At 31.0% G+C, this 5,918-nt stretch overlaps 1 long non-coding RNA gene across 1 annotated transcript; it reads right to left on the bottom strand.

Moving 5' to 3' along the window:
* Positions 1-277: 277 nt before the first annotated feature.
* LOC143042127 (uncharacterized) lies at positions 278-4,029 on the bottom strand. The gene is made up of 3 exons (XR_012967887.1): positions 3,921-4,029; positions 2,088-2,298; positions 278-872 (listed from the first exon to the last, which is right to left on the bottom strand). It is a non-coding gene; the product is annotated as an uncharacterized LOC143042127 (long non-coding RNA).
* Positions 4,030-5,918: the final 1,889 nt, after the last annotated feature.

Here is a 5,918-nt window from a genome sequence, read left to right on the forward strand (position 1 = left end):
TTGTTGTCCCATGGGACAAAAAAAATCCCATGGGATTATTATTATCCCATGGGATTTTTAATATCCCATGGGACAAAATAAAATCCTATGGGATTCAAATTATAAATATATAGATATAAATATACAGTAATGTGTATGTTACAATGTATTCTATTTGGTAGTAAATTGTTATAAGATGAATCTTTTTAATTGAATATCTTTTTTCTTTGGAAATGTTAATTCAACATATTGTTCTATAACTGTTCAAAACTAAACTTTTAAACAACAAAGTAGATAATGTAAGTATCAATATATGTTTATTTATGAATTATAGAATACTTTCTTGAAACACTATTATTTACCATTTGAAATCAATGAAAAACTCTAATATAAGGCTGAACATACTAGTACTGTAAATTCAGAAATAATTGCGTGCATTTATTATTGGATTTTTGTCATTTAAGACTAATATGAGATTTTAATTTTTTACGATTTTGAGATCAGTTTAATTCATATAAAATATTTCTAAATGGGAGTTTAAATTATTGCGTTTACATCTGTGTTGCAATTTTTGCAAATATAAACCCTCACAACAATTCTTGAATTTACAGTAGCTATTTAAGTAAATCTATTTTTTTCACAATATCCCTCCACACAAAACATTAATAGTTTCTTATCATCCAGCATTGTGTGATCTTATAGTCCACTTTTTGGTCATTCAGCGCACAGAACATTGACATTATTGTGGTTTCAATATCTTTGGTATTTAAAAGAACTTCAAATCATTGACTGAGTGATGAAAATAATAGCTGATCCAACTTTTGTCTTTGAATTTATTCTGGTCTTGTTTCTATGTTTTCTCCATTTATTCTAGATGATGAATTTCAATCCTTCTGAAAAAGAACCAATAAAATCTGAAGTATTATATAAAAAATTTTGCATACATGTAGCAATAATATGATTTTTAATAAAAATAGCTATGCGGTATGGATTTTACTGATTGTTAAAGGTTGTCCAATGTCATCAGTTTCTAACCTCTTACATCCTTTGGTCTCTGATGGAGAGTTGTCAAATTAGCAATATACCACATCTTCCTATTCTAATACTACCGGTATATAATAATCAATTAATTTATTCTTCTTTATAACGTTTGGGTATTTTCCCAAGTTATTTATATCATATATAAAGATCAATGTTAAAACTTTAGGCAATTATAATAACATATTCCATTATTCACTAGAATTTCAATATATTATACAAAATGCAGACAACAGAAACAGTATATCTTTAAGCTTTTGATGTTCTGACAGAGTTCAATTTGTGTTTTATTTCAATGTCAAAATACCTTGAAATCTTCGGACATATTGGAAATTATCATGATTATAACATTGATACAAAAAAATATATTGTTTCATACTTATTTTTTGTGTTGTTGGCTTGCTGTCTCATTTTACAGTTATACATACATCAATAATCTTCTTCTTTATTAAAAGTAAATATGGGATATTTTTATTTTTATAATCTGAAAACATTATATTTCTATCGAATAACTTATTACCAAGTTCACAAACACCAACGTGTTTGTCAGATACTTATTTTAAGACATGTATAAATGTTTCAGACCATATAAGTATTTGGACCGTACGTTTATGGTCCGAAACATATAAGTATACTCTTACAGTCCAACCATATCATGCATATGCATACAATCAGACCATTTGAGTATACCCGGTACTTGTACTGTCTAATACCAGAGCTCAACCAAACATGTCTTTTTATTTCTACTGCAATTAAACTTTTTGTATTAATCTATTAAAGATTTCAGTTATGTTGATCTGTAATGTATATTTGTTTCTAATAAACTTGACCAACTTCTTAAAATTGGGCAGACTGTACGCGTAGTCTAAATACTCATATGTTCTGGAACATAAACATGATTAACAAGCATTCGACAGGATGTCATGCTAAAATCCCTTAATATTAGTACTAAATTTTGAGTATATATGTAAATCCACAGGCTACTTACTGAAATTAAAGAGGATACAATTTAGAGGAAGGACTGGACAGATGAATGCACCAACACTATTAAAACAGAGCATAAAACTTACCAAAAACAAGATGTTTTACATTTATCCTTCAGAAGCAGGAAAATTGAAAGTTTTTTTTTCTTTCTCTGCTGTCCATGGTATAAACTTTAAATTCATTCATGCAAAATATGAAAATCTGCAAAAGTAGGACCTTGAACCTCAGCTTATCCACATTTTGACTTTTGAGCTGCATATTTTTTTTTCTTTTCATCTTGCTGACAATCTACATGATCTAAACATAAAAAAATGATAAAAACATAATTCTAGATTAACTATTATATATTAAGATTGATTCCGAGGACTTAAATGTTAAATTAGCATGATTAATTTTACAGTTTCTCAACTCCATGTGTACAATATGAGAGTATCTTGCAATACTGTATATTCTGATATTCAGAACATATTGTGAGGTTTTTATTAATGCAAATGAGAGGTGTATATCATTCTCATTTCTGAGACATATTTATGAGCTGAAGACCAGTGCCAAAATTTCCTCACTGCATTGAAGACCCATAGGTGACCTTCGGTCGTTGTCTGCTCTTTGGTTGTCACTTGTGTTGTTGTCTCTTTGACAAATTCCCAGTTTCTACTTCCCATTTTATAACATGTATGCAGATTTTTCGTAAATTACAATAATCAATCATGCAATTCTGTCCATTATTTATTTGTTATTGAAAATAAGCAAAAATAAATGCACACAAAATTTAACATTGTTAATAAAGGCTTTTTTTTAAAATTCAAAACAGTTGCCTACACCGTTAATTTCCTTGTTTGATTTATTTCATATTTTTAAAGCCTTAATAGCTAGCTAGATGGTATGCCTGGATGGATCCAGCCATTTTATAAAGGGGGTTCCCTGTTCCCAACCCAAGATTTAGGAGGGGTGGTTCCAACTATATGTTCCTATTCAAATGCATTGAGTGTCCAAAAAAAAGGAGGGGTTCCAAGTTGAACTACCAACCCCTAGAATCCTCCCCCTGTGACATGGAATTTTTTTCACTTAATTACTGGGGATCTCAACCATTTAAAAGTTTTTCAAACATGTGAGGGTGGGGGTGACCCCCCATGGACTCTCCCTATATTTCATTTGATGTGTTTTATTGTTCCATACAAGAATATATATGGTTTAGGGGTGGGGATCTTGACCGTTTACAAGATAATAGCACATTCTCAAATTGAACGGGACGGGGTGACCCCCAGGGACTTCCTTTTAATTTTAATTGATTTGTTTTATCGTCCCATTCAAGAATATATATGGTTTAGGGGTGGGGATCTGAAACGTTTACAAGATAATAGCACATTCTCAAATTGAACGGGGATGGGCATGATGGGTGACCCCCAGGGACTATTAACCTTTAATTTTAATTGATTTGTTTTATAGTCCCATGCAAGAATTATATTGTTTAGGGGTGGGGATCTAAACCGTTTACAAGATAATAGCACATTCTCAAATTGAATGGGGTGGGGTGACCCCCCAGGGACTTCCCTTTAATTTTAATTGATTCATTTTATTGTCCCATTCAAGAATATATATATATTTTCCTCATTTCAATCACCCTGATATTATGATCTGATAGTTTTATCACTTACAATAGGAATTGGTTTAAATTCCCCAATTAATTCTAGTCGGTCAAATATATGAATAAATTGATTTAAATTTCATTTTTGATAAAGAAGGACAAAAGTTTTCTATGGTTAATAGAACTTGATAGTTACTAATTTGGGAAGCTTTCAAATTCATAGCATGCCGGTGGCTGTGTTCAAAGTGCTGGGTTTTTTATCACCCTCGTTGTTTGCGGACTAACGATTTAGGCCTGTGGTGGATAATAGTGTGCGTGCATTAATTTTCTATACCTTCTTAATTAATATTTTCAAATACTGACGGCAAGTGTTGTAATGTATCAGTGTCTTATTTGAGACCAACGTGCTATTTACATGTGCGATCGAAAATGCAGGGGAAGGAAACTTGTCAATAGTGTTTATTTTTAATCCAAAATAAAATAAGCCGCCGTAAAATTAATTTTGGGTTAATTCCTCAAATTGATCATGATGCAAGAGGCTTCTTTTTATGCCCCACCTACGATAGTAGAGGGGCATTATGTTTTCTGGTCTGTGCCTCCGTTCGTCCGTGCGTCCGTCCGTCCGTTCGCTTCAGGTTAAAGTTTTTGGTCAAGGTAGTTTTTGAAGAAGTTGAAGTCCAATTAACTTGAAACTTAGTACACATGTTCCCTATGATATGATCCTTCTAATTATAATTCCAAATTATAATTTTGACCCCAATTTCATGATCTCTTGTGTGGACTTTCGGTGGTTTATTTTTTTAGTTCTGTGATAAGTCAATATTTCATGCAGGTTCATGAAATAATGGTTTTATGCATATCAGCCAAGATTGTGCGTGGAATTTTAATAAACAATTCAACACCACATGTTATGTGAATTTGATTAAAATCGATGAACATGAATTCGACAGCTAGTGACCCTTTTACAGGTAAAATTCAATTAACAAATTCTGACCTACTGGCATTCAACACCAAATTACCTACTTGCTGTATATTGATAAATGTGATTGTAGGTCAATACCTTAACATCGTGAATACGCCATGTGAGGTGTTGGTTATGTGTGCTACGGGGTCACTGGTGGCGCCTTCAAAACAGAAAAAAATAATCCCAGTAAAAAAGTGTGGAATTTTGTTGTTGAAAATTTAAGTTGTAAATTCCTGAAAAATGTACTTACAATGTAATTCCGTTCAACTGCTAACATGTAAGTTCGATACGAAAATAGGATAAAAAGCATCCGAAAAATGTGTGATCAGTAATTGAAGAGCAATGGGTAAAAAAAAAAAACTGATGAAGAAAAGTAAAAAGTAAAAGAAAGTCGTTGAATTAATTATTTTACAATTGTTTAAATATATGAGAGAATGTTTTAGGCAAATTGTCTTTATTTACAAATAAATGTATTTAAGTTCAGGAAATGATTTATTCTTCTGGCGGCTTCAAATATTTTTTTATCAATAACTTATACACAAGGAGACATTTTTTACCTTTGACAGCATGAACCGCAGTTAATTAGCAAACACAAATTAAGACACAAAATTCGTTAACAAATAAATTTTATAGAAGGAAAAAAAGGGGGGGGGTTAATACGCTCACATACTTCTAAAAAGATTTGCATATGAAAGCTGTCTAAAGATAATTTTAAATTATTTCAGGAGTTTTGAAAAAATAATATATATATAGAGTTTAAATTTCGACGTCTATACTGTTACAAAAAAAAAGGTGATTCTTTTTAAAAAGATTTGGTACTTCAGTTTCGACTCAAAATTTCTTTTTAAATTGTTAGATGGCAAACTATTTAGGATAAGATTGTATCTGTTCTTTAAGTATTTATGGTGATATTGGCGACGAGTTTCATTATATTATAGCAAGGGCTTGTACAAGTTCTGCTGATTAAATAAAAACCTTACATCAAAGATGTATCGTTAATTTTACGCCATTTTTATGTTGGTGACCAACAGGTATTTAGTACTTGTCACAAGGCTTACGCCACATTTGGACTCTACATAGACATTACGTGTAATTGCAGATCTATATAAGTCGTTGCTAGTCTGTTTATAGGTTATGTATACATAATTCAATTGATAGTTTAAAAAATTAAATTGAAACTTTACCATTGTTGAAGAATTTATATCTCTGTTGGCATGTTGGACTCCCGATTCGATATATAGTTTAACGAATGTAAAGATTCTTTTTAGAGGATATTGTTTTTGTAAACAATTGTATCAATAGTTTGTTTATGTTTAAGAAAGTGTGTTTAAGTTGGTTTGTTATTCATTTTCGATTCGTTGATGGTAG

Source organism: Mytilus galloprovincialis, chromosome 8 (genome assembly GCF_965363235.1).
Source record: "Mytilus galloprovincialis chromosome 8, xbMytGall1.hap1.1, whole genome shotgun sequence".
NCBI lineage: Eukaryota > Metazoa > Mollusca > Bivalvia > Mytilida > Mytilidae > Mytilus > Mytilus galloprovincialis.